Source organism: Jaculus jaculus, chromosome 12 (genome assembly GCF_020740685.1).
Source record: "Jaculus jaculus isolate mJacJac1 chromosome 12, mJacJac1.mat.Y.cur, whole genome shotgun sequence".
NCBI classification, from domain to species: domain Eukaryota; kingdom Metazoa; phylum Chordata; class Mammalia; order Rodentia; family Dipodidae; genus Jaculus; species Jaculus jaculus.
In genome coordinates, this window is record NC_059113.1 from 51,953,465 (window position 1) to 51,966,439 (window position 12,975).

Consider the following 12,975-nt stretch of genomic DNA (forward strand, 5'->3'; position numbering starts at 1 on the left):
CTAGGTCCACATTTCAAGACCTTCCTCCCCTGTTCTGGGGCAACCGAACTGAGGATGTTCCCATAGCCTTGGCCCAAGAACCATATCTCAATCTGTCTGCATATTCCTGGTTTTTGAGTTGGTAGCAAGCCATTGACAGGGAACTTTTGCTCAGGACTGCGGTCCCCTCCTTTATTGGGTAAGAAAACCTCTGGAGGTGCTTTTTCTACTCTTTTTGCTTTTCTTTTTTTTTTTTTTTTTTTTTTGTTTTGTTTTGTTTTCTGGTTCTGCGAGCTTTTTCTGGGTCCAAGAGGGAAGCTGGATGCATTAATTCCCCCGGAGGAGGGATGGAGGGGCCACCCTTGACCCTTCTGGTGCCGTTTGGAGATTTCGAATGGAGGTCTGTTTCTGGTTCAGTTTCAGTTTGGCAGCCACGTGGCAGTGTCAGGAGAGCCGTTACTGCTAGTATGTTTGTGTTTGGTGTTGCGTTCATTTGTCTTGTCCTCATCTTTGCAGATATGGGTCAAAATCATTCTGTTTAAAAATGTCCTTTAAGCTGGGCATGTTGGTGCACGTCTTTAATCCCAGCAATCAGGAGGCAAAGGTAGGAGGATCGCTGTGACTTTGAGGCCACCCTGAGACTACATAGTTAATTCCAGGTCAGCCTGGACTGGAGTGAGACCCTACCTCTAAAAACAAAAACAAACAAACAAAATTTCCTTTAAAACTGGTTTAAAAGCACTTTGAAGATCTTTAGAAAAAAAAAAAAGATAAACATTAAAATGAGCTAGGCCAATTATCCTAGCTACTTGGCAAGCTGAGACAGGAGGATCTTCAATTCAATGTTCCAATGTGATAGCCTGACTCCAATTTTAAACCATGTGACTTTTAAATTGCTTGATAAAAATAAGTAAATGATTTTAATTTGAACTGTGTCTGATATTTCCTCTTTTGTTTGGGCTTTAAACAAATAAGACATTGTTTATAGACACTTTTTGGCTTCTTTATTAATCCAAATAATCCAACATGTCTCTTCTAAAGCTTTTGTTGGCATTTGATTTATTTCAAGGTTTTTGATATTGTCTTCAAAACTCAGATTTAACTAAAGCCTATGGTGAGCTAAAATGTTTTGTTACATGATCTCATAAATATAATTACTATGCTTATGTTCTAGGCCAACTTTAACTTACATAGAGGATTATTAAAAACATCAAAATTCTATCTGAGGTGGTGACTCATAATTTGCCAGGTATTTTAAAAGATTGTAATTTCCTGTAACTTAAAAGGAGGAGGCAACTGGCCTGAGTGCTAGGCCACCCTGCCTCAAGATAGAAACAAAATTTGCCTTAGTTACTTCTAATAAAAGCATTTCCAAGTGTGTTAGAGGTATTGATAAAGATGATCCCCAAAATGGTTGTCGTGTTTTGCCTGTATTCATAGAAAGTATATTTCATGGAATTTATTAATAGGAGCTATCTCAAATCAATGGGGTATATGAAACCTGAAGGTATATACACTGGTATTATAAAGCAAGTCTGGTTGGTGACCTAAATACTAAGGAAGGCTTTTACTCTACAAATTTCCAATAGTAAAATAGATAACTATTGAAGCCAGACTACTTGCTTCTTTCTCAGTAGGTAATAAGATTAATCAATTTGGTGTAGTTTTTCTTAATAGTCTTATAAGAAAGATGGTTAATTATGGGTTGAGATCAAATGATTGAAGGAACTGGGAAGGCATTTTTCAATTTTGGACATATAATGTTTGTTTAAAATGCTTCTGGAATGGAACTTAGATCAGAATGTTAAAATACTGCAAATCCCGGGGAAGAAAAGATAGATGCAGATCCTAAGGAGAGAGCCACCCCATCATACCTCAAAAGGGCCCCAGCTGAAACTAAGGAAAATTGGCGAAATAAGCAAGGGTGCTGTTTTCCTGATGAACCGGATACCAGCACAAGAGGGAAGGAGACCAACACAGAGAAAAATCAACTCCTACCAAATCAGAGAGCCAGAGCCCCAGACACCCCCAACACCTCATCACTGAAGCAGACCAAAAATGAACCCGACATGGCTCAGGGAAATTTTGCGGAAGAGGGGGCAGAAACAATGTCAGAGTCACATGTTGGGTCATGATATACAGAGACATTTATCATACCAATAACTGTGGGCTAACCCCACAATGCACGGCCCATATACCTCAACAAGGAGGGGCCAATGGGGGGGGAGTAGGTCATGGATGAGCCTAATAATGGTACCTAACTGCCTGTACTTGCACAATAGAAAACTAATAAAAAAAAAAAAAAGAATGTTAAAATATATGGATGAAGATGTGTGGATGTAGGAAGGATGTAAGAGATCTAAAAATACCAAATTTTGCCTAAAATTAATTTCCTTTTAGAAGGAACATAAAGCTAATTTTCAGGCTAAACCTAAACACCATGCCTAAAGTTAAAGGTTTTTCAACTGTTCACATGCTTTTAAGGATACTCTAAAATTTTTATATAGAGACATAGACTTAATGTAAATTCAGCTTACATTAGACACAGGTGGTGTCCTATGCTAGGTGGGTCACAAAGTCATAAGCACAGATATTCATATTCTTTGGAAGTTTAACCAGGTTATACATAGACAAAACCCTATCAAATTGTGTATTACAAATGGGTAAAATAAATTTCCTAGGTAAAAACAAACAACTTCAGAGTAAGACAAGGAATGTTAGGATGCTTATCTCTCTGCTCTGCCATTTCCTCTTGCTCTTGCTTATTGTTATATGCTATTAAAGGCATGGAAAGCTGGACTCTGGAAAAAGAAATGACACCCCCTTTATCTCAGACCTCATGCAAGTTTAAGCCATGTGTCCCCCTTACCCTGTCCAAAAACAAAATGGCCAATTGTCTCCGACAAGAAAAAGGGAATGGTACTTAATCAAGTTACAAACTCCTTACCTAAGGCAAACATCATCAGACTTACCTAAAATGTATATCAGGATATTAAACAGATGATTTTAAAAAAAGGCATCGAGGCCGCCCATGTGCGCGTCCTGGCCACGCTGCTGAGTTTCGGAGCTGGGCGGGGCGGGCTATGGCCCACCGAGTGCTTCCGCGTTTGCGGGGTTGGGGTCACTAGGTGGGGTAACCATGGGCTGGGCCGACACCCTTCACTCCTGGGACCTTGTTCCGACGCCCTGCGCGGCTGCCGCACACACCAGAGGAAGCTGAAGGACTGAATTTCACCATGTCTGGAATCAAGTGAACAATCAAAGAAACTGACCCTGATTATGAGGACGTATCAGTAACCCTTCCAAATAAGCAGCATAAAGCAATTGAGAACTCAGCTCGAGATGCAGCTGTGCAGAAGATTGAGGCTATTATCAAGAAACAGTTTGCTCTGGAAATGAAGAACAAGAAACATGAAATTGAAGTCATTGACCAGCGATTGATTGAAGCATGAAGGATGATGGATAAGCTTCGTGCGTGCGTTGTAGCAAACTACTATGCTTCTGCAGGTCTTCTAAAAGTTTCAGAGGGTTCAAAGACGTATGATACAATGGTTTTTAACCATCCTGCTATCAAGAAATTTTTGGAATCACCATCTAGATCCTCATCTTCTACCAATCAAAGATCAGAAACACCATCGGCTAATCATTCTGAAAGTGATTCTTTATCCGAGCACAATGACTTCCTATCTGACAAAGACAATAACAGCAATATGGATATGGAGGAAAAACTCTCAGACAATATGGAACAGAGATCCAGCCGAGACACTGGAAGGGTATGGAGGTAGATGGGAGAAGAGAAGAGAGCCAGAGAAGGGACCTAGGATTTTATTAAGTATGTATATATTTCTCTTTTAACTTTTATGGGTTGTTTTGCTTTTAGGTTGGAAAATTTTAATTATCTGTGTTCTTTTTTTTGTTGTTTTAAATTTATTTATTTATGAAGGGATGATGGACACTCAAAATAAACTCTATACAAATATTTTTTTTAAAAAAGGCATTGAGTAAATGAGAGCTTCATGGTTAAGGTGCTTTTCTGGGAAGCTGAAGACCTAGGTTTGATTCCCCAGTACCCCCATTCTTATTACTAAAACTGAATTTGATTTTAAACAAGTTCTCTGATATCCCTTCTCGAGACAGTCTTCTATACTCATCAGCCCACATGGGAAGACTGTCAGCAACTCTTGCAGACCCTCTTCACCACCACAGAAGAACATGAGAAAATCTGAATGGAAGCCAAGAAACTAGTGTTGGGAGCCGATGGCCACCTCATGGATAATGCTAATGTTATTGATGAGGTCTTCCCTTCCATGCGACTAGACTGGGATCCCAAGACCGCTGAAGGTTGGGTATCCCTTAACGTCTTTCACCAGGCTCTGATGGGTGGTCTCCAGGCAGCCGCTCCCTTGGCACCTTACAAATTTGTCTAAGGTGAATGAAGTGACCCAAAGGCCCACAGACTCCCCCACTGCTTTCCTAGAAAGGCTGCAAGGAAGCATATAGGACATATCCCCCATAGATCCTGGGACCCCTGAGAATAGGCAAGCTATTAACATTGTGTTTATAACTCAGTCCACACCAGATATTAAAAAAGAGATTCAGGAGGCTCTTCCGGTTAAGATGGCGGTGTAGGTACCACGCCAAAACAGCCTGGGGGGGGGAAGACCAAAAAAAACTCAGCAAAATACACACTTTTACTAAAAAGTGAGGTGTATAGGAAGTTGAGGCGGCAGCGGAGAAGTAGAAGAGTTCCAGAGCATCCAGAGCCTGCACAGGCGGGAACAGCGGCTCCGGGCCGCTCGGCTACCCGCCGCAACCGCGGAGCGGCAGAAAACCGCCGGACTCTCGGCTCGAGCCACAGGACAAGCCAGGTGCGGGATTTTCCCCTCACACCGCGCTCTCCGCAACTCGGGAAACGTGAGGGGAGAGCGGCAGCGAGCAACGGAGGGAGGAGCAGACCGCGAGGTAAAAGCACACGTGGAACAGCGATACAACCAGAACAGCGCGGCTCCCTCCCCTCCCCTGCCGCCTGAACCCAGCTCCAGCGAACACAGCAGCGGCCCGGGACCCGGCCACGCCAACTTGGGCTGACGGCGGGACCCAAGCAGGAGCAGAATTTGGCAGCAACTTCAGCGGCTCCAGCACCGGTACCAGTGGCCCCAGCAACAGCGGACCCAGGAGCGGCAGCGGTGACAGATCCCGCAGCAGCGGCTTCGGGGTGAGCAGCAGCGGTGGACACGGCAACGGCAGCTTCAGCAGCGGTGGGGGCTCCAGGGGTGGCGCCTACAACAGCTGCAGAGGCGGCAGCAGCGGCTCAGTTTGCCCCGTAGGAAAAGCAAGTGCCCAGCTCCAGAAATCAGAACAGCAGCCTGACGACCCAGGCAGCAACTTGACTGAGACCACAATCACCCAAGGTAACTGGGATTGCACCAGGGAAGGGTCTCACTTGGTCACAAGCTGACTTGGATACCTCAACAGACCAGAAATCTAAACCTCTTTGTTGATAGAGGATCTGGTCATTATAATAACTACTCTTGCATACATACTCGGGGCTGTTTTTGATGGAATGGGTACAGTGTTTAGCTAAATTTTAGAATCTACCAGTATATTATTCCACTCAGCCTGCTTGAATACTCCTATAGCAGGGAAACTCAACCCCTAAGAACATCTTTGTAGATACTCTGAAAGTCTTAAGAGCCACACCTAATACCTTAAGGTCCTACCCTGAAAATATATTACACCAAATCAATTGATACAGCTAAGAATACACAGCTAGCTAGAAAATCCAAGCATTAACTTAATCCAAGATGCAAAAATATATACATTATAACACAAGAAACACTAAAAAGCAAGACGATATAAATCCACCTAAAAGTATTAATGCATCAGAAATGTCCTCCAGTGAGAAAGAGTTAGAGGAAATGCCTGAGAAAGAGTTCAAAAGAATAATTATAAATATGTTCAAAGAGGTCAAAGAACACATGAAAACAATCAAAGAAGAAATCAAAGAGGAAATCAAAGGAATCAAAGAAGAGGCAGGACACCAATTTAATGAAATAAAGAAGGCAATACAAGACATAAATAGAGAAATAGAAATAATAAAGAAAAACCAGTCAGAATTACTAGCAATGAAGAACACAGTTAATGAAATAAAAAACTCTGTAGAAAATCTCACCAGTAGGATGGATGAGGGAGAAGACAGAATATCTAAGCTAGAAGATCAGGTGGCAGACCTAATGCAGTCCAACAAAGAGAAAGACAAACTTATAGAAAAGTATGAGTGGGAATTTCAAGATATTCGGGACACTATGAAAAGATCCAATATAAGAATTCAGGGCATAGTAGAAGGAGAAGAATTCCACTCCAGAGGCATAGTAGGCATCTTCAACAAAATCATAGAGGAAAATTTTCCCCAAATTGGGAAAGAGGTGCCAATACAGATACAGGAAGCCTTTAGAACCCCAGCCAGACAAAACCCAGAAAGAAACTCTCCTCGCCACATTATACTCAAACTTCCAAACACACAAACCAAAGAAAAAATATTGAAAGCAGTTAGAGAGAAAAATCAAGTTACCTACAAAAGCAAGCCCATCAGGATTACAGCAGATTATTCAACACAAACTTTTAAAGCCAGAAGGGCCTGGAGTGATATATTCCAAGTTCTGAAAGATAACAACTGTCAACCAAGGTTACTTTATCCTGCAAAGTTATCCATCCAAATAGATGGAGAAATAAAGACATTCCATGACAAAAGCAGGTTAAAGGAATATCTGAAGACAAAACCAGCTCTACAGAAAATACTTGATAGAATCCTCCATGCTGAACAAAAGGAAAAGCACACATATAAGGAACCTAGAAAAAACCAGCCATACTCAAATACCAGTTAACAGAAGAGAGCACAAGTAGAACAAGTAACACACACACACACACACAAATGGCAAACATAAATACACACCTTTCAATAATATCTCTTAATATCAACGGTCTCAATGCCCCAACGAAAAGACATAGATTTGCAGACTGGGTTAAAAAGCAGGATCCTACAATTTGTTGTCTTCAAGAAACTCACCTTTCTACAAAGGATAGACATTATCTTAGGGTGAAAGGTTGGAAGACGGTGTTTCAAGCAAATGGGCCTAGAAAACAAGCAGGGGTTGCTATCCTAATATCAGACAGGGTGGACTTTAGTCCGAAGTTAGTCAAAAAAGATAAGGAAGGTCACTTTATATTGATTAAGGGCACACTCCAACAGGAGGACATTACAATCCTAAACATATATGCACCTAACATGGGGGCTCCCAAATTCGTCAAACAAACACTATTAGAACTAAGGTCACAGATAACACCAAACACGGTGGTGGTGGGTGACTTTAACACCCCACTCTCATCAATTGACAGGTCATCCAGGGAAAGAATAAACAGAGAGGCATCTGGACTAAATGAGGTCATAGAAGATATGGACCTACCAGATATATACAGGACATTTCATCCAAAGGCTGCAGAATATACATTCTTTACAGCAGCACATGGAACATTCTCTAAAATAGACCATATATTAGGACACAAAGCAAATCTTAACAAATTCAGGAAAATTGAAATAATTCCTTGCATTCTATCTGACCACAATGGAATTAAACTACAAATCAGTAGCAAGAAAGGCTACAGAGCATACACAAAATCATGGAAGCTAAACAATACACTACTAAATGATGAGTGGGTCAATGAAGAAATCAAAAAGGAAATCAAAAAATTTATAGAGTCAAATGATAATGAGAACACAACATACCAAAATCTCTGGGACACAATGAAGGCAGTTCTAAGAGGTAAATTTATAGCCTTAAGTGCCTATATTAAGAAATTAGAAAGGTCGCAAGTAAACGACCTAATGCTTCGCCTTAAAGCCTTGGAAAAAGAAGAACAAGGCAAACCAAAAAGTAGTAGACGGGAAGAAATAATAAAGATTAGGGCAGAAATTAATGAAATAGAAACAAAAAGAACAATCCAAAGAATTAATGAAACAAAGAGTTGGTTCTTTGAAAGGATAAACAAGATTGATAAACCCTTAGCAAATCTGACCAAAAGAAAGAGAGAAGAGACACAAATTAATAAAATCAGAGATGAACAAGGTAACATCACAACAGATTCCAGAGAAATTCAAAAAATTATAGGGACATACTATAAAAGCATATACTCCACAAAGTATGAAAATCTGAAAGAAATGGATGATTTCCTTGATCTATATGACCTACCTAAATTAAATCAAAATGAGATTAATCACTTAAATAGACCTATAACAAACATGGAGATCCGAGCAGTTATCAATAATCTCCCAACTAAAAAAAGCCCAGGCCCGGATGGATTCACTGCTGAATTTTATCAGACTTTTAAGGAAGAGCTAACACCATTGCTTCTTAAGCTTTTCCAGGAAATAGAAAAAGAAGGAATCCTACCAAACTCCTTCTATGAGGCCAGCATCACCCTGATACCAAAACCAGGCAAAGATAGAACAAAAAAAGAAAATTACAGACCAATCTCCCTCATGAACATAGATGCAAAAATTCTCAACAAAATATTGGCAAACAGAATACAAGAGTATATCAAAAAGATCATTCACCCTGACCAAGTAGGCTTTATCCCAGAGATGCAGGGATGGTTCAACATATGCAAATCTATAAATGTAATACATTACATAAATGGGTTGAAGGACAAAAACCACATGATCATCTCATTAGATGCAGAGAAAGCATTTGACAAAATCCAACATCCCTTCATGATAAAAGTCCTACAGAGACTGGGAATAGAAGGAACATATCTCAATATAATAAAGGCTATTTATGACAAGCCTACAGCCAACATATTACTAAATGGGGAAAAACTGGAAGCTTTTCCACTAAAATCAGGAACAAGACAAGGGTGTCCACTGTCTCCACTTCTATTTAATATAGTTTTGGAAGTCTTAGCCATAGCAATAAGGCAAGAGACACACATAAAAGGGATACAAATTGGAAAGGAAGAAATCAAGTTATCACTATTTGCAGATGACATGATTCTATACATAAAGGACCCTAAAGACTCTACTAGCAAGCTGTTAGAGCTAATCAAAACCTACAGCAATGTAGCAGGATACAAAATAAATACACAGAAATCAGTAGCCTTCATATATGCTAACAACAAACACACAGAGGATGAAATCAGAGAATCACTCCCATTCACAATTGCATCAAAAAAAATAAAATACCTTGGAATAAACCTAACTAAGGAAGTAAAGAATCTATACAATGAGAACTTTAAGACACTCAAGCGAGAAATTGCAGAAGACACTAGAAAGTGGAGAAACATCCCTTGTTCCTGGCTTGGAAGAATCAATATCGTGAAAATGGCAATCTTACCTAAAGCAATCTACACATTTAATGCAATCCCTATCAAAATTCCAAAGGCTTTCTTCATGGAAATAGAAAAAACAATCCAAAAATTCATTTGGAATCATAAAAAACCTCGAATATCTAAAATAATACTGAGCAACAAAAAAGAGGCTGGTGGTATCACCATACCTGATTTTAACCTATACTACAGAGCCATAGTAACAAAAACAGCATGGTACTGGCACAAAAACAGACATGTAGATCAGTGGAACAGAATAGAGGACCCAGATGTAAGCCCAAGTAGCTATAGCCACCTGATATTCGATAAAAATGCCAAAAATACTCATTGGAGAAGAGACAGCCTCTTCAGCAAATGGTGTTTTGAAAACTGGATAAATATCTGCAGAAGGATGAAAATAGATTCTTCTCTCTCGCCATGCACAAGAATTAAGTCCAAATGGATTAAAGACCTTAACATCAGACCGGAAACTTTGAAACTGCTAGAGGAAAAAGTAGGGGAAACCCTCCAACATATTGGTCTTGGCAAAGACTTTCTAAATACAACCCCAATTGCTCAGGCAATAAAACCACAGATTAACCACTGGGACCTAATGAAATTACAAAGATTTTGCACCGCAAAGGACACAGTGAAAAAAGCAAAGAGGCAACCTACAGAATGGGAAAAAATCTTCGCCAGCTATATATCTGATAAAGGATTAATATCTAGGATATACAAAGAACTCAAAAAGTTAACTAATAAGGAATCAAACAGGCCAATCAAAAAATGGGCTAAGGAGCTAAATAGAGAGTTCTCAAAGGAAGAAATACGAATGGCATATAAGCACCTAAAAAAATGTTCTACGTCACTAGTCATCAGGGAAATGCAGATTAAAACTACATTGAGATTCCATCTCACTCCTGTCAGATTGGCCACCATCATGAAAACAAATGATCATAAATGTTGGCGGGGATGTGGAAAAAAAGGAACCCTTCTGCACTGCTGGTGGGAATGCAATCTGGTCCAGCCATTGTGGAAAACAGTGTGGAGGTTCCTAAAGCAGCTAGAGATTGATCTACCATATGACCCAGCTATAGCACTCCTAGGCATATATCCAAAGGACTCATCTCATTTCCTTAGAAGTACATGCTCAACCATGTTTATTGCTGCTCAATTTATAATAGCTGGGAAATGGAACCAGCCTAGATGTCCCTCAACAGATGAGTGGATAATGAAGATGTGGTACATTTATACAATGGAGTTCTACTCAGCGGTAAAGAAAAATGAAGTTATGAAATTTGCAGAAAAATGGATGGACCTGGAAAGTATTATACTAAGTCAGGTAACCCAGGCCCAGAAAGCCAAGCGCCACATGTTCTCCCTCATATGGGGATCCTAGCTACAGATGACTGGGCTTCTGTGTGAGAATGAAAATACTTAGTAGCAGAGGCCAGTAAGTTGAAAAGGAGACATAAAGGGTGGAGAAAGGAAGGGAAGAGGATACTTAATAGGTTGATATTGTATATATGTAATTACAATGATTGTAATGGGGAGGTAATATGATTGAGAATGGAATTTCAAACAGGAAAGTGTGGGGGTGGGGAGGGAGGGAATTACCATGGGATATATTTTATAATCATGGAAAATGTTAATAAAAATTTAAAAAAAAAAAAAAAGAGATTCAGAGAATAGAAGGCTTTGAGGGTAAACTTCTTTCAGAGTTAATAGAGATTGCTGCCAGTATATATAAAAATAGAGACACTCCAGAAGATAGACAGGCTAAGAAAATGGCTACCTTCCAGAAGGCACAAGGCCTTACAAGATAGCCCTTATATTTTGCTCAGTATGATTCCACCTGAAAGGCAAATATATACTCTGCTGGACCTAAAAGATGCTTTTTTAGTATCCCATTGGCAAAGGGAAGTCAACCCATATTTTTGTCTTTGAATGGACAGACCTGGAACAAGGCCTCAGTGGGAAACTAGGCTTCCACGGGGATTTTAAAATTCCCCCCACCTTCTTCGACGAGACTCTTCATAGAGACTTGCAGGCCTTTTACAAGGAAACACCTGAGGCAACTCTCCTATGATACATGGACGACCTTCTCCTAGCAGCAGAAATGGAGGAGGAATGCCTCTCTCTGCCACAGAGCATCTCCTGGACGACTTAAAACATCTGGGCTATCATATATCAGCCAGGAAGGCTCAACTGTGTGTGCATAAGGAAACCTACTTAGGACATGACTCCAAGAAGGTAAGAATATACTGTCAGCCTCTAGGATTCAGGCTATCACTCAAATTCCCACTAAGAGGCAGATCTGCGAATTCCTCAGAGTTGTAGGGTATTGCAGAATTTGGATCCCAAATTTGCTGAATTAGCCAAGCTTCTATAAGAAAGAGGCCATAAGAAGACCAAAAAAATTTTTTAATTGGACTGAAAATGAGAAACAAACATTCTAAGAACTAAAGTCAGCTTTGACATCAGCCCCTGCCCTGGTACTTCCAGACCTAACCAAACTCTTCAACTTGTACATGGCTGAAGAGAAGGGGACAGCCAGAGGCATCCTAACTCAAAGAGAGGGGCCATGGCATTGCCCAGTGGCCTACTTGTCTAAGAAGCTACACCCAGTAGCTGATGATTGGCCCCCTTGTCTCTGGGCTGTTGCAGCTGCTGCTATTCTGACAGAGGACACTGACAAATTAACCTTGGGCCAGACTTTATCAATTACAGGTCCACATAGGACAGAGACACGTTTAAAGAGCCCCCCAGACCTATGGCTCTCCAACTCTCACATAACCCACTATCAGGCCTTGCTCTTAGATCAACCAAGGATACAGTTTTGCCAAACTGAGGCTTTGAATTCAGCCTCCCTACTGCCAGAAACTGATCAGGCATCAACCCCTCTGCATGACTGCCTAGAGATCACCTCTGCCTTCCATGGACTCCACGCAGACCTGACAGATGTGACTTGGCCAGACCCTGATCTGGCGATGTATTCTGATGGCAGCAGCTTTGTCATGGATGGAATCAAGTATGCAGGGGTGGCTGTGATGACTTTGGAAGAAACCCTGCGGGCTGAGGCCCTACCTCGGGTACATCAGCTCAGAAAGCTAAACTGATAGCACTGACCAAGGCTCTGATACTGGGAAAAGACAAGACAGTAAATATCTACCCAGACAGCCTTTATGCCTTTGCCATGGCACATGTACATGGGGCCATCTACTTGGAGTGAGGGCTATTAACAGCAGAAGGTAAAGACATTAAAAATAAAAAATTAAATTTGGACTTATTGGCTGCCATTTGGGTACCTGCTAAAGTAGCCATAATCCATTGTCTGGGTCATCAGAAAGGGGAGACCACAGAAGCATGAGGGAACAGACTGGCAGACCTAGCAGCAAAGAGTGCTGCCCCTCAGCATCCATCAGATTGTCTGGTCACCCTCCCAGCACCTACTGCTCCTGAGCGACCAACATACAAGGAACAGGACCTACAGCTCACCTCTCATCTGATAAAGGAACAGACCCCACAAGGATGGTATCAACTAGAGAATGGACGACTGTTGTTGCCTTAAGCCCTAGGGTGGAGACTAGCTAAACAACTACATGAAGGAACTCACTTAGGAAACAATAAGCTAGCCGA

At 40.9% G+C, this 12,975-nt stretch overlaps 1 pseudogene; it reads left to right on the forward strand.

The window, feature by feature from the left end:
- Positions 1-3,215: 3,215 nt before the first annotated feature.
- LOC101595384 lies at positions 3,216-11,425 on the forward strand (annotated as a pseudogene).
- Positions 11,426-12,975: the final 1,550 nt, after the last annotated feature.